Source organism: Phascolarctos cinereus, unplaced genomic scaffold (assembly GCF_003287225.1).
Source record: "Phascolarctos cinereus isolate Bilbo 61053 unplaced genomic scaffold, phaCin_HiC Scaffold_726;HRSCAF=1367, whole genome shotgun sequence".
In the NCBI taxonomy this organism is placed as follows: domain Eukaryota; kingdom Metazoa; phylum Chordata; class Mammalia; order Diprotodontia; family Phascolarctidae; genus Phascolarctos; species Phascolarctos cinereus.
Genome location: NW_027556098.1, coordinates 170260825 through 170281084, shown reverse-complemented (window position 1 = coordinate 170281084; position 20260 = coordinate 170260825).

Below are 20260 nucleotides of genomic sequence, written 5' to 3'. Positions count from 1 at the left end.
CCCAGTAGTGTGCCTATGATGTGTGAGGGCCAACAAGGCCAGATATGGAATGGGACTGTGATCAGGGTACGTTCGGGGAGTTTGAAGACAGGCCGTCTCTGGCCAGGTGTCTATGTCACTGAGGAAGCCAGCAAATCCTCTCCAGTGTGCACAGTGGGACAATCTCCCCTAAAATGACAACCCTTACTTTGTGAAAATGCATGCTAAGATTGAGAGAAACATTTTGACTTAGTCTGTCAGAAAACATGCAACTTGTTTCACATTATTTCTCATTAAAAACTCATGCTTTAAAAATAAAACAGGAGAGACTGAGAATGTATTTACCATTTGCTTCTAGAAGATATGGTTTTGGTCTGCAAAATGACCCTGCTTTAGTTTCCTTATACCTATTGCCTCCTTTTTTCCTCCCTCCCCCAATACCAATTGCCACTCCAACACTATGGACCCTCACCACACTTATAAACTTGATTCCAGGATCCTTTTGCCTACAAAATGTCTGGGAAAATTCTATTTCCTTTTATAAACTGGCCTTGAGGCTAGGCCCCTCTGTCAAACCTAGTTTCTTCAGTGTCTTTTTTATTCCCCCTAGAAATGAGTTTTCTTCTTCTGTGATTGCTTTCCTAATGATATTGTAGCTGATTTGGTATGACTTTTTCTTCAGGGAGATGTGTTGTGTTCTTGCTGCTTTCCAGCCTACCTGAACAAATGAGGAATTTTCTGGTGATATACATCTTATGTTCTCCCTTAGGAGAAACTGACTTAGGTCATATTCAAGTTCATTAAACACCAGTGTATTGTTTCTTATTAAAAGAGTCCAAAAGACCACATAGACCTGGGGTTTTTCCTCTTCCTAACTTACAAATAATGTTAACTTTTCCTTTCAAGCTTTTAAAAATTGGAGTGGGGTGAGGAATGAAAAAAAAATCCATTATATCTTCTCCCCTTCCCAAATACTTTATTTTAACATCAAGAGACTTGCAAAGCAAGTTGGTATGAATGTAATAATAATTTGCATTTATGCTATAATTATGTAGCATTCTGTGGTTTGCAAAGCACTTTACATGTAGTATTAAATTTGTAACTAACAACATAGAGGTAGGTGGTATTATTATGCTCATTTTACAGATGAGGAAACTGAGGCAGATAGATGTTAAGTGCCTTGCCCAGGGTCATAAAACTAGTAAGTTTCTGATATCTGAATTTGAACTCAGTACTTCCACGCCCTGTGACTTCAAGTCTTGTATTCTATACTTTACCACCTAGCTCTATGAGATTGCATCATGGTATGTGGTATAGTACTCGTTGTCTCTAGAATCAGAGGAACCTGTTCAAATCTTGCCTTTGAAGCTACCTGAGTGAACTTAGGCAAGTCACTTGACCACTGGGGGCCTCAGTTTTCTCATCTGTAAGGTGAGGGATGGGCTAGATGGCCTCTGAAGATCCTTTAAAGTCCAGATCTATTGTCCTAAGGATACTCTGGGTACCTACTTTTTTTTTAATCTTTGGAAAGTTTTATTCATCATCTTTCTCAGGATTTGTGATGGAAGAATGAAGTGTCAAAACTCAAAAGTTCTGGTCCTTGAGAGATGTCAGAATGGATTCCATAGAGCAGCCTCTGACTAAACCAGTAATCTACTTGTGTAAATGAGGATGGATGCAGCCAATCTTGATGTAAGAAGTCCCTTATGGATAGGAGAAGCTCTATTCTTCCTCAAGCACCTGTGGAAGATTAACAGGAGTCAATCAACTGTGGGCATGGAAAGAAGCATGATGAAGAAGGGAGTTTCTGGCACTTTTGGCCAGTCTCATGATGGTTGACTGATTTCATTTCAAAATATCTTGGGGCCTTTATTCAGGATGGTGCTCTGCAAACAACCAGCAGGAAAGCCATTTGGAGGAGCCAAGAAAAACACATGTGCATGCATGCATGTGTGCATATATACACACACAGACACACATACATGCTTTTCGTTGTTTTCCTTTAAATCTCCATGTTTCTCTAGCCCCATCTGCCCTGGCCCAGCAAGCCATTGCACTTTCTCTTTCTGTCTTTTTCTTTCTCTCTGTCTCTCTCATCCTCTTTCTCCTTCTCTTTCTCTCTCTCTCCCCTCCCCCTTCTCTTCCTATCTTTCTCCCTCTGACTCCTCTTTTCTCTCTCTGTCTCTGTGTCTCTCTCTTTGCCTCTCTGTGCCTCTATCTCTCTCTGTCTCTCTTCTCTGTCTTTTCCAGCTGTTAATTTCTAATTCAACCAATTCACTAAATGAGTCTATGTAAGTGTCAGCTTTGGGACTCTGTCTGTCGGAGCTGAGTTTGTTTACACTTTGCCAGTGTCATCATTTACAAACTTCAAAAAACACGCTGACAAATTCCCTTGCTGTTTTGGCAGCGCTTCCATCAATCACCCAACTAATAGTACCAACATTTCTCCTGGGCTATTATAGTCACTTCAATCGCTGCTGCAGTGGGCTGAGGAGAAGATAAATCAGATGGGATTCTTTGAGATGGCCGAGAACGCAGCAGCCCGGTTTAGAGAGTTTGTTTTTGAACAGATCAATGCTTCTCTCCTCACTCTGGCCCTCCCTCCAGCCCAGCCCACCACAAACAATTCTTTCTGATTTTCCCTTTTACAGATCAAGTAACCTGGTCATGCATCTTTTCTTTTAAAAGTCCCTTTGTGAAGTCCTTTGGTAATGGGTCCATTTATTATTTTGGATTTCCTTCTGCTCTTTTTGGTTTCTGTGTGGAGCCCTCCAATCAATGTGTATTGTGTTTCTGTCAGCAACAGGTGCTTATCTTTCCAGTCTGGACACACCCCTGAAAAGCAGCTCACATGTCTAACAACCGTAACTCGAAAACCTGAAACCGTTTTTCCCTTTCAGCTAAACTCTTTGTGCTCTCAGGCCAGGCAGCAGCTGGATCTCTGGAGGCAGGGCGGCTCTCATATCTTAGCTTGTGCAGTTTTTATAGTTTCCTTTCATTTCTAACAGCCTCACACCCCTGCTCAGAAGTGAGAAATATTGTAAACACCCGGCCTCCACACCATCTATCCAAACTTGCTTCTAGGCACTGCAAAGCCTACTCTGTTTTTTTTTTCTTTCTGATTTCAAAGCCCATCTCTTTGAATCTTTTTGTTATTTTCGATATCTCTCCCTCTTTCTCTTTTTTCTCTCTGTGTCTCCATATCTCTTTGTTTCTCTATCTCTGCCTCTCACTTGATCTGTCTCAACAAAATGATCAATTACACACACCCTTCCCATTTCCAACTTGACCACCATTCAGGAACATGGCTCACATCTTCTCCCTTCACTGCACACACATTTGAAATCTGGACATGAAAAGAGAAGCGTCCGCCAAACTTGGCAGCTCAGGTGATGATGATTGGCTCAGAATCCTCATTGCCCAGCTGGAGTGTTTATGGGCTGTTGTGCCAAACGGAAGGCCAAACAAATTCTGAGACTGCCTTTTAAGTTGCTGCATGAGTGATGTCCTTAACTCGGTCACGGAGGGCTCTATTCATTCTAAATGATCCATGATCTTATACAAAGCATAAAGCAAATTTTGGCCCTGTACCTGACCAATCTATTAATCAGAAATTTAACTGGGCTTTGGAAGTGGTTTTTCTTTTCATTTGGAAGTCAGAGAGTTGATGAGGGTGGAGACTTCATGTAGATGAAGCCTTCAACTTGATTCATAAGGGCTTAGATCTGTAAATTGGTGGTCATGGGTCTATTATTTACCCTGAAATATTAATCCCTTTTCTGGGTATCTGAACTGCACAAGGCTATCATCACCATTAGCAATAGCTACGATTGCCAGATCTATCTAGGTGCTCAAATGGTCAGATAATAGTAACCACTTTAATAGTTGAAAGACCTTTTCTCTTCAGTTAAAAGGAGAATATCTTCAATTATCACTCATTTAAAAAATTTTTTTCAAGAAGGATTTATGTTTAAGCCCTTAGTGGTAGATTATCTTCAAAACGGCTTTTAGTTTCCATGGAGAATTTTCACCCACTCTAAGTGACAGAATTCAGAGTGGCAACTAACTGATTGGAATTCACTGACCTCATATGGAAGCAACATTTTAGAATTCAGCTTTGGTTTCAGTGGTGGAAGAATTCTCTGAATTACGAAGGAATCAAAATATGCTTTTGTGTCATTGATCTATGGTAAAAAAAAAAAAAGAATCGCACCTGAATCCAAACACCATTCCCCACCCCCCTCCCCCAATCCTCCTGATAATGTTACCCCAAGTTCACGGTATCCTGTGGGTATGCAATGTTAGTTCATGAGCATCCACTTGACCTTTATTAATCAATCTGAGGCCATAATTAGTTTGAAGTAAAGGAATTTAATGAAATAGCAGAGTAAGAAGAGTGGCAATGAAATATTTCTCACATAAATGGCACACTTTCACAAATACTCAGTGAGAAGAATAGGTACACAAATGGAACATTTATAGAGGGGCACACATATAGGGTAGATGGCCAGGGCACACACTTTGAAGGGTTGACACATGTCTTCAGTGTGGCATGGTCACTGATGTCTGCTGGTGATGGCATCGTGTTACTCCTTCTGAGCCTGTTCCCCACAAGTCTCCACTAGGAACCTCATCTCTGCTTTATGTATTCTTTCCATTGGACTCATTGTCTACTGGGTATAAAATTTGCCTAGGTTCTTTCTTCTCTTCTAGTCCTATGGTTGTTTCCTGGGCCCTTTCAGGCATTGCTCTAATTGGGAATATGGTCATGGTTGTAGAGCTTCTCTCTATTGCCAGCTTCAGATGGATTCTTTGGGTGAGGCTTTCCCTCCTAATGAGAGGAGTGGATTCTGCTATGCTGTCTAATTTTAAAGCCTTGAGTCTTTCTACAATTTCTTGCCATAGGACCAGCAAAAGTCCCTCCAAGTAAAACAAAACCTGGTATTAAAAAACAAAAACCAAACCAAACAAAATAAAACCTCAATGTTTCTTTAAAAAAAATTAAATTCATGGGCATGGGCTACTTTCCTATCAAAATGAGTGGTCATTGGGGTAGGGGTGAGCATGAAGGCAAATCTCTATCTCCCCCATCCCTTAAGGGCCCACTCTCATGTACAAGCACATTCCTGTCTTGGTTATTTCATTCATACACACACACACACACACACACACACACATATACATGTATATAAATGTGTATCTATGTATCTATGTATATGTGTGTGTATTTTACCAGCAGATGCTAAAGCCTATCTAGGCTTTTTAGCTTCCTTTCATCTATGCCCATACCTGTGCCACAATATGGGATGAAAAAACATAGTAAAGGTTAATAAATCAACTTTCATTTACATCTACATCAGGCTATAGAAATCTCTCCTTTCTTTTAAAGTCCAACTCAGATACTTCCTCCTTACTAAGCGTTACCTGATCTAGCCAAAAGTTGTCACATTAAGTCAACAAGCATTTATTAAGCACTTACTTTGTACCAGTCTCTGTGCTAAGAGGTGTGGATAGAGAATGTGAATTTCTGCTTTATTATTACCTCAACTTCCCCTATATCATGAGTATTTATGTACTTACCCCATTCCCTTCCCATTAAGTTTTAAGTTCATTAATGAGATGTGCTGTCATGTCATTTTGGTATCCTCTGCACCTAGATCATTGTTTTGCATGCAGAAGATGCTTAATAAATGTTTATTGAAATAGAATATGTGCCTTATATACTTCACAAAGCTGTGTGGATGAAATGAAATATTATGTGTAGAAATTATTATATAATGAAAAGTACAATGAAAATCAAAGGGTGAGGGTATGATAATTAATGTTATATTAAGCAAAGTAGGGAGTACTTTACAAATATTATAAAATTATGTAATTCATCCCCAAATCAATATAAATTTTAAAATATACTTCATTAATTTTTAGACTACACTAATCTTTTAAATGTTTATAGTACAACTTAAGATTGGCTGAAGTTTATCTTTATATTGACTACCTGTGAAGAAAAAATTGGCTATGCAAATTAGTAGTGCGACTAAGACTGTTGGGGTGAGTGGGGAGAGGCAATGCTTTTTTAAAAAATTCAATTTAAATTTTAAATGCAATTTATTTATGTATTTTACATCACTTTTTATACCACTGTTCCTCCCCTGCCTCTCCTAAAGTATGATCACATTTAGCAAATATTTTTGAAGGAAAAAAAAAGTGAGGAAAGGAAATGAAATAAATAAAGGTTATTAACACATTGAAAAAGTCTGAAAATTTCCCACCCATGGACTTCTTACTTCTGCAACAACGAATGATACAGAATGTCTTCTCACATTTCTTCTTTGGAGCCATGCTTGTTCTTTGTAATTTTGCAACATTTATTTTTTATTGGCTGCTCTTCCCATTTATGTTGTTGCAAAATAACTGTGTATATTGCTTTATTGGTTCTGTTTACTTCACTCTGTATCAAGTTCTGTAAAACTTTCCCTGTTCCTCTGTATTCATCATATTCATTACTTCTTATAGCACAGCAATATTCTATTATGTTTGTATACTACAATTTGTTTAGCCATTCCCCAATTGATCATCATCTACTTTGTTTCCAACTCTTTGCTACTACAAAATGTACTGCATATATATTTTGCTGCATATGTAAACTTATCAATTACCTTTTTGGAGTACAAGCTTAGTAGTAGATATATTAATCTCTGGGTCCAAGGATATGTACATTATAATTACTTTATTTGCAAAATTCCAAATTGCTTTCTAAAATAATTTTACTGATTCATTACTCCAGCAACAATGCACTATTGCACCCTTCCAACATTAATTATTCCCACCTTTTGTCACCATTGCTAATTTGCTAGGTGAAAAATAAACCATTAGGGTTGTTTTGATTTATTTGTTATTAGTGATTTAGAACATTCTTCATCAGATTGTTAATAGTTTCTAATTCTTCTTTTGAGAACTGTTTGCTCATATCCTTTGACCACTTAATCTATTAAAGAATGGCTTTTTTGGTCACACACAAACACATATGTATGTATCTATACCTATATCTCTTAGTTGCCTGAATCTCTTCCATACCAAGCTATTATCTGAGAAATTTTAAAGATCATTTTTTTCCACTCAACCGCTTTTTTTTATTTGTTTGTGCTGAAACTTTCCAGTTTTGAATAATCAGAGTTAACAGTTTTATCTTGTATAATTGCCTCTGTCACTTCTTTGGTTAAGAATTCACGTCCGTGGGGCAGCTAGATGGCACAGTGAATAGAGCACCAGCCCTGGATTCAGGAAGACCTGAGTTCAAATCTGCCCTCAGACACTTGACACTTCCTAGCTGTGTGACCCTGGGCAAGTCACTTTACCCCATTGCCTCACAAAACAAACAAACAAACAAACAAACAAACAAACAAACAAACAAACAAGGAATTTATGTCCTACTCATGTAATTTGTGAAAGATGTAGGATCTCTTATATTTTTATGGTATGATCTTTAATGTTAAGGTCATATATCCATTTTGAATTTGTTTCGGAATATATTAGTCTAAGCTTAATTTCTGCCAGACTACTTTCCAGTTTTCCAAGCAGCTTTTTTTCAATCAAATATGGAGTTTTTTCCCTAAATAATTTTTTTCTGATTCATTGAATACTAGGTTATTGAGTTCTATTGTTTCTGATTCTTACTTGTCCAATTTGTTTCATTGATCTACTTTTTTTTAACTGATACCAAATGTTTTTGATGCATGCTGCTATATAAGATAGTTTGATGTATGTAAGTGCTATTCCTTTTTCATCCCTACCTTTTTTGATTATTTACTTTAATAATCTAGATCTTTATTTTTTCCAATGAATTTTCCTTTCCATTCAATAAATACCTAGTTCCAGTCATTGTGGTAAGCACCAGGAATACAAAAAGAGGCAAAAGAAAGTTCCTGCCCTCAAGCAGCTTGCAATCTAATGGAAGAGAAAACTTGCAAACAAATACATACAAAACAAGTCATATACAGGATAAATATGAAAAAATTAAAATAAGGAAAGCACTGGAATTAAGAGGGGTTGGGGAAGGCTTCCTGTAGAAGGTGGGATTTTAGTACTTAAAGAAAGCCAGAAAAGTTAGTAGTCAGAGTGGAGGGATGACAACATTCCAGGCATTGGGGACCGTCAGAAAAAATGCCCTGAGCTGAAAGATGGAGTGCCTTGTTCATGGGACAACCAGGAGGCCAATGTTACTGAATCAAAGAATATGTGTTGAGGAGAAAGGTATAAGAAGACTGAAAAAATAGAAGGGGGCTAAATTATGAAGGGCTTTGAATGGCGAATAGAGCATTTTACATTTGACATTATAGGTGATAGGACCCCAATGGAGTTTATTGAGTAGAGTGAGGTAACAAGATCAGACCTAAGTTTTAGGAAAATCATTTTAGTGGCTGAATGGAGAATGAACTGGAGTCTGGGGAGACTTGAGGCAGGCAAACCCACCAGCAGAGTATTGCCATAGTCTAGGCATGAGGTAATGAAGGCCTGTACCAGAGTGGTGGCAGTGTGAGAGGAGAAAAGGGCCATATTCGAGAGATGTCAAAAGTAATAGGACTTGGCAACAAATTAGATATGGGGGTTGAGATAGTGAAGAATCCAGGATGATTCTTAGATTGGGAGTCTGAGTGACTAGGAGGATGGTGTTGCACTCTACAGTAATAGGAAAGGTAGGATATGTTGAGGGCTTAGGGGGAAAGATGATGAAGTTGAGATGTCAGAAAGGCAGTTGGAGATGAAAGATTAGAGGTCAGGAGAGAGATTGGGGCAGGAAAGGTAGATTTGAAAATCATTGGCAAAAAGATGGTAATTAAATCCATGGGAGCTGATGTGGTCTCCAATAAGAGTACTATAGAGGGAGAAAAGAAGAGGACCCAGGACAGAAGCCTGAAGGACACCTCGGGTTAAAGAGAAGGATCTGGAGACAGAGAAGCAAAGGAGACTGAGAAGCAAAGGAGACTGAGAAGGAGTGGTCAGTCAGATAACTAGGAAGAAAACCAGGAGAGAATGGTGTCTTGAAAACCTAGAGAGAACAGAATATCAAGGAGGAAAGCAATCAACAGTGTCAAAGGCTATAGAGAGGCCAAGGAGGCTAAAGATTGAAAAAAGGACACCGAATTTGGCAGCTAGGATATCATTAATAACTTTGGAGAGGGCAGTTTTGGTGGAATTATAAACTTAAAAGCTAAATTGTAAGGGGTCGAGAAGAGAGAGAGGAGAGAAAGTGGAGGCACCTATTATAGACAGCCTTTTCATGGAATCTAGCTACAAAACACGGAAGAAAAACAGGATGATAGTTAGCAGGGATGGAAGGATTAAGTGAGGTTTTTGTTTTTTTTCAGAATGGGGAGACATAGACATGTTTCTCCTTGGAAAGGAGTAAGGCCACTTCATCACGTGAGACAGGGATGAAGAAGTAGATAGTGGTAGAAGGCACCTGAGTGATATGAAATTAGGAAGAGAGGAAGAGTTCACGGCAAATGGACTCATTCTTTTTCTTACAAAATATGAGGCAAAGTTCTCAGCTGAGAGAGTAGCAGGAGGGGGAGCCATGGGAGGCTTGAGGAGGGATGAAAGGTTTGGAAGAGCCATTGTAGAGAGAAGGGTGGTGAGTTGATAATGGAAGTATAATAAGATTGCCCCACTGCAATGAGGTCCCAGAGGAGGTTATGTAATGTAATTTGTAGTGGACCCAGTCAGAACGGTTGCATGATTTTCTCCTCATTCATTCAGCAGCCTGTGTGTAGGCGAGGAATAGTGGTAGTGATCCAAGACTGAGGCTTGGCTGGGCATAATTGGCAATATTATGAGGGGTGTAAGGATTCAAGAGAGGAGGACAGTGTGGAGTTGAATTGGTTCACCAACGACTCAAGACAGGGAAAAAAAAGAGAAAGTGGCTAGTGCAGGGAAAATAGGCTAGCAGAGAATTTGATTGTTATTTTATCAAATTCTGTAATGTATATTTTTGATCATTTAAACAGAGCATTAAAACTATAAATTAACTTTGGAAATATTGTCATTTTTAAATATAATATATAAATATAATATATTGGCTTAGCCCAGCCATGAGCAAGAGGGTGGATATTTAACCTATTTAATGGAACAAACTTAAAGAAAAGATTTTGGGATATTGTTTATTAGTGAATGAAGAAAATAATTACAACTGAGTCTTAAAGTATATTGGGCAGGAAGGACATACTAGTTTAAAGGTTTCCATTTTGGAGTTACCTGAAAGTAATAAAACTTACAGTCAATCCTCAACAATTCACACCATTTTTGTGACTTCAAGCATTCCTTTGGTTTTCTTAGTAACCTCATTTTTACTTTTGCATTGGCAACAGTGTACACTCCCAGCTATGAGCAGTAGAGAAAAAAACAAGAGGTGTGGTACATGCAAGTTTGTGGAGTGACTGATATCCTCCTAGATGCTTCAGTGGTCTTAGTCACCGTAGTTGTAGAATAAATAGAGCTCTCATGCATTCATTGCACATTTTCATTGTTTTCCTGTAAAACTCAAGTTTTGTGTTGCAATTATACCCCCAAAGCATGGTGCAAATCTTTTAGGCTGTAAGTTCAAGTGATGAGGCTTAGTGAGGAAAAAAAAAGCATCAAATAAACTTTGTGCTGGAATGTATCTAAAATGGTGCACAAAGCAAATGTTGCTGATGGATTATTTCAAGTTGGTACTTTCTTCATGATTTCCAACACCATCCATCAGTGGTGAAGGACAATGTGTCAGAGGTGATGTTGAGATTACACCCATCTTGATGTCTTCCAACACTAGCAACCTCTTCCTTGGTTTTCAGAGGGCAGAGAAGGTACAGAATTTACAGCGGCACAGTATAGCACCCTTACACCACCATCTGACACAGTAGAAGGTAAGATTCAGGTTAAAAAGTGTTTTAGTTTCAGGAATTTTATTTGCTATACAGTATTTACAGTACTAGAGGCCATTAGGTGGCTCAGTGGATACAGCATGGGTCTGGAGTCAGGAAGACCTGGGCTCAACTCTGACCTAAGACACTTACAAACTATATAACCCTGGGCAAGTCATTTCATCTCTGTTTGCTTTAGTCCACTGGAGAAGGAAATGGTAAACCACTCTAGTACCTTTGTCAAGAAAATCCCATGAACAGTACTGGTGTGCTATGGTCCATGGGGTCATGAAGAGTTGGACACAACTGCATAACTGAATAGCTACCACAACAATTTATGGTACTGGAGATTTCATTTGTTATGAAAAATGAATATTATATGAAATGAATGTTTTTATTGTGATGTTAGCACAAAAGGTCACAGGATTTAAGGGAATTAACTAGCAAGAGAAAAATGTTTTGCCTGTTACCAATTTTATTTTGTGTACTGTATTTTATGGGTTTTTTCTTGGTTACTGTGTTAAGAAAAGTATATATTATCAGAATTAATGTTTTTTTATAAAGGATTGTACACAGAAAAGTGTATTTTCAGCAATCTCTAGCAAAAGATTACTGTTTTTGGCAGTTGTGGGAGCCTAGCCTATTTCCCATTGTTTCAATGTGTCAACATTTGCATTTTTGACTTTTGCTATAGTTTCTAGGAATGTTATCCCACGAAAATTGAGGATTGACTGTAATTTCTTTAAAAAGTCCCATAATTCAGTTTTTGCTTATTCTAATGTGCCTCCCCCCACTCAGTTATCCTAAATTTGTGAGGTTTATGCTTATTAGCTCTGTGACTTTGGGCATATCATTTAAAATCTCTGTTTCCTTATATATAAAATAGAGATAATAATATTTCTATTTTCACAGAGTAAGATATGTTGTTATTTATCTTATAGTTTTAATACAGTTCAGATTGAAATGGTCCCAAGACAAGCTCCTCTTATATTATCAGTCTCTGATATTTAACATTCTGTGGACTATTATGCAACTAAATAAAATATCCGTTAGTTTATGAATGATAATGAATTTCTAATGAATAAGTCTAGCCACCAGGTCATGTCTTGCTAGTTGTTTGTTAGGTGGCAAATTTTCGCAGCCTGAAGTAATGTTACCCAATTCTACTCTTTCCTTATATAATCTGCATTGAATAAGTCCAGGCCCTGTAAGGGTAGCTTACCTGTCATTTTTACTTAGTAGGGCCTGATCTTGAATTGCCTTCCCGAATCCTTTTGTTTCTATAAAGAAATCTTCATGGCCCAGCCACTTATTTGTTGAATCTCTGTCAATATATGATTGGTTGAATTCTAGGGAATGCCTTCCATGGAGGGCCTTTTGAGTCCACTTTTGGATATTAGACATTTTCTAGGCTCTAGCTAGAAATAAACCACTTTCGGTCATATTTAACAAATCTTATCTCGTGTGTGTGTGTGTGTGTGTGTGTGTGTGTGTGTGTGTGTGCATACACACATATGCACATGGTGTGTTCATAAAGTCATAGTGCAGTTTTAATTGTTAATGACCTCAAAAGTATAAATGTTATAAACTTACAAAAACAACATACGCAAGGTTAATTATTTAAAATTTTAAAATACTGATACTTCATATTAACATTCAGCATAGTCACCATCTTGTGCTATACATTGATCTAGTTGATTTTCCACTTTGTAAAAACTTTCATCAGCTCCTACTTGGAGACTGAAAGGATTATATTTATTATCCTAGCCTTTAGATCATCTGAACGAGATTTTGATGTGTATGCTGCAATTCTGATGGTGTGAAAATTTTTAAATACAGAAAGATTAGGTTACTGAGGTGAACAAGCAAGATCTCCTCTCCTAATTCACCATTCTGAGAAAATGTTATCCAGAAACTGTCACACAGACTAATCCATCTTATTAAAATTAAAATTAAAAATGTATTATGGTTCAAAATTCAAAAAGCTACATGGCAAAAAAGGCACTTAAAGTTGGTTACATTTATACTTCTGAAATTATTAAAGTTTAAAATTACATATATATATATATGTCAGCCTTTATTGACAATATATTGTCAGATCTCTCTCTGTCTCTATGTCTTTCCAGCCTTTACTATTTAACTATTACTTGGTGAAATGAAATCTGCTTCTTCTAAAATTATTTTTGTAAGTTTTTAACCTATTCATCATGTGCTTTTAGAATATGTATCAATTCTCTTTCTCCTTTTTATGAGGAAGTATTCATCTTTCCACAACTGCCTTGATAGGTCATGAGTTTCATTAATTTCATATGGGGTTTTTAAAAAGATGTTTATAGTTCCAAAAGTATATATTATCAAAGATACTATTTAGGTATTAATTGCTTTAATATGTTTTTCCTATTGAATTTGGTTTTCAGGATGATGATTGATTGTTGTCCTTGTTGCTTGAAGAGTACCAAAATGACATCACTATATTGGGTCAAGGTATAATGTGTCTGACTGTGGTTGATCAGACCAACTCAAGCCTGGAAGGCTTTAGCACAGGTTGGGCACAAATAGTCCATATGAACATTTGGATTGTAGATGGCTCTAAATTTGGGCATCTCATGTTATTTTGAGCCACTGCAGTTCTGCTTTGCTCATAGAACATAATGCCTTCTCTGATGTGGGCAGTCCATGCTGGGCAGTCCTGTGCCAGTGTCTCCCATGCATGTCTCACAATCAATTCCAAAGTCCTTCAGAAAGACCTTGAGAGTATCCTTTTATCACTTCTTCTGATCTCCGTGTGAGCACTTGCCTTGTGTGACTCCTCTATAAAATAGTATTTTAGGCAGACATATATTTGACATTTGAACAACGTGGCCAGCCCATGAGATCTGCATTTAAGTGCTTGGCAGTTCAGCTCAAGAAAGGACCTCAGTATCCAGTACCTTACCTTGCCAGGTGATCTTCAAAATCTTCCTAAGAGAATTCAAATGGGAGCAGTTCAATTTTCCAGCATGGTGCGGATAGCCTGTTCAGGTTTCACAAGCATACGACAATGAGGTCAGCACAACATCTCTGTAGACCCTCAGTTTGCTAGGCTATCTAATATTTCTTCTCTCCCACACTTTCCTCTGGAGCCTCCCCAGAAGTGAACTAGCTCTGGCAATGAGTGCATCAACCTCATCATCTACGTGTACATCCCTGCCAAGGTAAGTGAACTTATCCACAGCATTCAAAATTTCTCCACTTGCTGTAACCAATGGTTCTATGTATGAATGCTGTGGTGCTGACTGGTGGAGAACCTCTGTGTGTGTGTGTGTGTGTGTGTGTGTGTGTGTGTGTGTGTGTGTGTGTGTGTTGTTAGGCCAAAATTAGTACAAGCAATGGAGAATTAGTCCATACTGTGTTACATCTCAGCTTCTAAGACTTCATTGAATGCACGATCATCTGTGAACAAAAAGTCAGGCACCAACTCTCCCACCACTTTAGTCTTGGCTTGTAGCTTTTTCAAGTTAAATAACTTATCATCAGTGTGGTAACTGACCTTGATGCCGTTTTCATCCTTGCTGACAACATTGCTGAAAACTTTATGCTACAAAGCATGGGAACAAGCATACAACCCCTTTTCACTCCATCGGTAACTGAGTTTCTTGACATACAAAGACATACCTTTTTCCTTGATAGCTTTATTCCTAATGATTCTTGCCTGGATAATACTAAGATGTGTCTAGGTATCATCAACATCATTTTCCATTGCTTTGACCTGGTTTCTGGATTCTAGCAATTACACTTAGTCTTTGCTTTCCTTGGCATACATTAAGAATCTTATACTTACCAAGTCCAAATGACCTTTTTATGTCATTGGAGAAAGATTCCACAAGATGAAAGTGTCTTGTGTTTTTTTGGTGGAGCCATATAACTTGACGACATCTGTTTACAACAAGTGATTAATAACATGTTTAGGTACAACTATCTCTTACTTACAGGTTTTATTTATTTATTTAACTCAGTTCTATTTAGGAGAAATTACAATGGATTTAAGACTTGCACAAACTACATCTCATCTTTCATGTCAGTTGTTCCTGACATTATTGTATTGGTATATCATTTGAAATAGTAAGTTTTCCATATGAGTATCAGATACTCTAGTGTTCTCACTATTACCTCGATATAATTTATGTATTTGCATTATGAATAAGCCATGAGTAAAGACTTTGTGATAATTAGTTAAGGCAGTATAAATATTATGGTACTTTTAGGAAGCTTGTTCAATAATTACCAAATCAATAATAAATTGTTGTTTTTTTCCAAACCTGGGGCTTTTTGCATACCCTTTTGCTCTTCAGCCAATATATTGTTTCTTGTAGGTGTTTGTAGCTTTTTTTTTTAATAAAGGAAATTATTCATGATTTGTTTATATATAAATATTTGATTGGCCTATATTTGGAGGGACAACTGGGTCTCATCTTTTTGGTAGTAGACAGGTAATATCCTCTGTCAAGAAAATGTGGGTTTGTATCTGACAGAAAGCTGGTCATTACTTTGCTAGCAATTCATACACCATTGTTAAGCATTTGAGTCAATAATTTTGGACCTTTTTCAGTTCTACCACTTTCCAGTTTTGAGAAGAAACTTCCTTTATGTAAGCATCAAGTCATTCATTATGTTAATAAAATACAAGCTTTCTAATTGATGTTTGAACCATCTTGGTTTCATTATGTTGGACTTTGCTATGGTGTAGACAACCAGAAATTTTCTACATCTTCCTTCTCTAGGTACTCTGTCCTCTGAAGTCTTTGCTTGTCATATGTGGTAATTTTTTTTTATTGATGTTGAATTATTTATTTTGTTATTTATATTGCGTTGATTTTTTGTATTTCTTGACTTTTGCCTTCAGTGTTCAATATTTTTATCATGTTTTGTTAGAATATGTTTTGATTCTCTTTCTCCTTTTTATGATTCTCTTTGTCCTCTATATGTTCATCTTTCTGTAGCTGCCTTGATGGGTCATGGATTTCATTAATTTGATGTGGGTTTGTTTTTCTAAAGATAGTTTCCAAATCTATTTTTGGTCCAAATCTATTTATAGTTCCAAAAGCATATATTATCACAGGTCCTAGAAATCTGAATATATTTTCATTTTCTGAATTCTGTTTCACATTTCTTTTTTTTTTAACTTTTTTTTTTAGTCGACACAACTTTTGAGTTTTCTATTGTGTGTATGAGCTAGTTATTAAAGCAATCTTCTAATGCCTTTCTTTAGGTTTTCAAAAGCTTTTTCCAAGTTGCTTTTGCCATGGTGGTGTTTGATGCCTATTTTTAAGAATAGTATTCGATAACATCACTTTTTCCTCCTATTGTTCTTACCATGGCAACCGCTACTGTTGTGTTCAAGCCTTGAAATGTTTCTTAAACTTTAGTCAAATGTCATGGGCTTCATAATAGTTACAGTAACTACTATCTTTTTTAAATTACTCTTTTTGGGTATAGTTGATCTGCTCATTGGGTCATGATAATGAAGATAGTGGTAAGTGCAGATAATTAAATACTATTCTGAATTAATAAGCTTAATTTGTTCTTTGGTAGTGTCAAATCCTAAACAGAATGAGATACATTCTAAGAGCTAAAAACATATAATGTATTTTTGGACCACATATTCAACTCCCTATGATGAGAATGTGCCTGTAAGAAAACAACCAAATGTCTTTTGGAAGGGAAAGAATTTTTTTTTCTTTTTTAGTCATATATGTGGAGCTTCTAAAAGGCACTTTTATCTCCCCCTTCTTCTCTATTCCCACTGCTCTTGGTCAAGGATTAAGGGGGCAGTTGGTGTCATATTGCTAGAGTAGAGGTCAGGAAGATCTGAGTTTAAATCCTGCCTCAAACACATGATGGCTGTATGAACTTGGCTGAGTTATATAGCATCTCTCAGTCTCAGTATCTTCATCTGTGAAAGGGAGAGATCACCTGTCTCACAGGGTTGTTGTGGGGATCTGTAAATTTTAAAATGCTATAAAATAGTACTTTATATATTGGTAAATTATTAATACTATTTGTCTAGACCACTTGAATATTTTCTTCCTGGTCTCCCACTGGTCTTTCTCTGACAAAATTAACGTTTTATTCTATTTCTTTCTTTATGCACAGATTTGAATGTGCTTCTCCTTTTCTCAAATCCTAGTAACTACAGGAGCACCTAAGTGGTGCAGTGGAGAGAGCACCGGCCCTGAAGTCAGGAGGACCTGAGTTCAAATTTGGCCTCAGACCAAACACTTGACACTTACTAGCTGTGTGACCCTGGGCAAGTCCCTTAACCCCAATTGCCTAAAAATAAAAAATTAAAAAATTAAAAAAAACCTTGTAACTACAGAACGATACTCAAACTCTTTAGCCTGTCATGCAAGGCCTCCCTATAACCTTCTTCCATCCTGTCTTTATAGCATTATGTCAGGTTTACTCTCTTCAGTGTATGATATACTTCACTCAAATGGGACTCTTCACTGTCTCTTGTACATGTCTAGTGTATTCCCAGATCTGTGTGTTCACTCATATCATTTCATGCACCTCAAATGCCCCATCCCAGCCCATTTCTTCTTAGTTGGTGAAAAACAATCTATCCCTTAGACTCAAATGTCATTTCTTCCATGAGGCCTCACCTCATGAGAAATATGTCTTTCCTCTAACTTTGAGTAGAACTTTGCATTTGCCTTGTGGTCTATTTTACATTACAGCTCTGTGTGTGTGTGTGTGTGTGTGTGTGTGTGTGTGTGTGTGCGTGTGTATTACGGCTGTGTCATATATCGCATATCCATTGTATTGCATATTATATATCTGTGTGTTTATTGTGTTCTTCTTGTTAGATGGTAAGATCTAAGAGGGCAGGATCCATGTCTTAATAACTTTATATCTCTCTCAGTCCCTAGAACAATAATTTTCATATTTTAGGCACTTAGTTAATATGTGCAAAATGAATGATTTATATTTATATGAATAGCTCTCTCTCTCTCTCTCTCTTTCTCTCAGCACTGTCTTATTGGTCCTAGTCTACTAGTCCTTGGTACCCCCCATTTACAAGTCACTGCTTTCTACCTCCTACCTTAGTCCTTACTGCGGCTGCATTTACTTCTTCAGACCCAGTTGAGTTGACTACCTTGTGAGCTGCCTCCTCAATGGCTAGATTTGTACCCTTGTAACCTAGCTCTCCATGGCTCAATTTCCTATTTGTATCCCTAGTCCCTTGGTGCTGGAGATCCTGCTGTGTGTCAAAGTTCCGCCGATGGCTAAAATGATGGCTTCTAGGCCCCAGACTTTCCCAGTGATTGTCATCTTTGGTGACAACTGCCTACTCAGTTGGACTGTTGATTAAACTGCTTCCCCCCAACTCTGCAGATGGGGAATTTAGTTTACTGTTAAATTCAAAATATGTCAGTTTTTGAAGCAATATGTAAATGATCAAATTTGAAGTAAATCTTGCAAAATTCCCTTTTCATTTAATTCATGCACTTCTTCCTACTTTTTTAAAATAGGAAGTTTTATTTAATTTAAGTCATAGTGCTGGTTGGCCTTGGGTCACCGTTTCCCTTTGAACCAGGACATTACGTTTTGCCAAGTGTAATTGGAGCACTGGCTTCCAATTTCAGAATTGGCTTAGGGAAAAAAAAAGTGATGAAATTTATGGGAGGCCGAAATCTGACCCTAGTGGGTTCATCTACTCTGATAGCTAACACAGTTAGTTAGGAACCAAATATTTGTGACTGCTTGAAATGGAGGGTTTATGATTAGAAATGTAGAAAATTCAATAACCAAACTCCAGGGACAGTAGGGTCCTTAAATCTCAAAGGAATAGATTTGGCCACTACCAATTAAAAAACTAGCATGAGATGCTTCTGACAGTGTTTGCCCATGTTTCATCACACAACTTTATTGCAGCCTTGGTTCTGAAAACATGACATGCACACTTTGCACTGTGCATGCCGTCATACCCACACAGTGCCTTTTTTTTTTTTTTTGCAGTAATCAAGTTACCTACAATTTTGAATTTGTAAAGTGATTTTGATACTTTGGGCCCATCATTTTCTAATTTTAAAAATCAGGAAGAGAAACTATAAAACATGAGCATATAATTTAATTAAAATATTTATATTTATGAAGACTATGATATACATTACAGTGGCTGGGGATGTGTGTCTTTCCTTTTTCTATACTTGAATATTGTTAAATATGCTTTTTTTTACATCAAATGAGTAGATTTATTTTTCTATTCTGAAATTTAATAAATGATCCAGGATCATAGGAAAGTGCTGTTCCATATAAAAGTCTGGTTCAATTTTTCTCATGTGTATTCGATGCCTTTGATCTTAATGGCCCTTGTACACCAGAAAGAAAGAAATTTGTACCTAACACCTGTGAAATTCACATTTCATTTGTTTTATGTAGATCAGGGCTTCTTAAACTTTTTCCACTAGCCACCCCTTGTCGCATTTTTGCAGCATTCATTGATGTTGTGTGGGTATGATGGCATGTGCAGCACAAAGTGCGTATGTCGTGTGTTCAGAACCAATGCTGCAGTAAAGTTGTGTGATGCAACATGGGCAAGAGCTCCCAGGAGCGCCTCAGATTTGTTGTGAGTTTGATTTTTAATTTTTGGTTGTTGCATCTTCAGAAACCTTTTGCCATTGCTAAATTTTTCACGATCCCACGTGGGGTCGAGACCCACAGTTTAAAAAGTGCTGAGTATGTGACTATATCAAGACCTCAAATCCAGAGCCATGTCTAGCATGGAGCAAAAAGTATATTGGGAGGAAGCATGTATCTTCCTAAGGATGGTGTCCTCCCACCACATGGTAAATCATCACTGTCTGCACCCACACATTCTCAGCTGGCCTCTGATTCTGTCCTGGGCTGCCCTTCTCTTTAACTCCCACAACAGTAAGAGCAGCACTCTATTTTTCCCTTTCCCTTTCTCCCAATGCATTCTGACACCCCTTAATTTTATTTTTTATATAATTCCTTCATATTCAACTCACACCTGTGCCCTCTGTCTATATGTACTCCTTCTATCTGCCCTAATGAGAAAGTTCTTATAAGTTACAAGTATCATCCTATATAGGAATGTAAACAGTTAAAACTTATTAAGTCCCTTATAATTTTCCTTTCCTGTTTACCTTTATGTGCTTCTCTTGAGTTTTGTATTTGAAGACTAAATTTTCTATTCAGCTCTGGTCTTTTTATTAAGAAGACTTGAAAGCCCTCTATCACATTGAATATCCATTTTCCCCCCTGAAGGATTATACTCAATTTTGCTGTGTAGGTGATTCTTGATTGTAATCCTAGCTCCTTTGTCCTCCAGAATATCTTATTCCAAGCCATCTGATCCTTTAATGAAGAAGCTGCTCAAT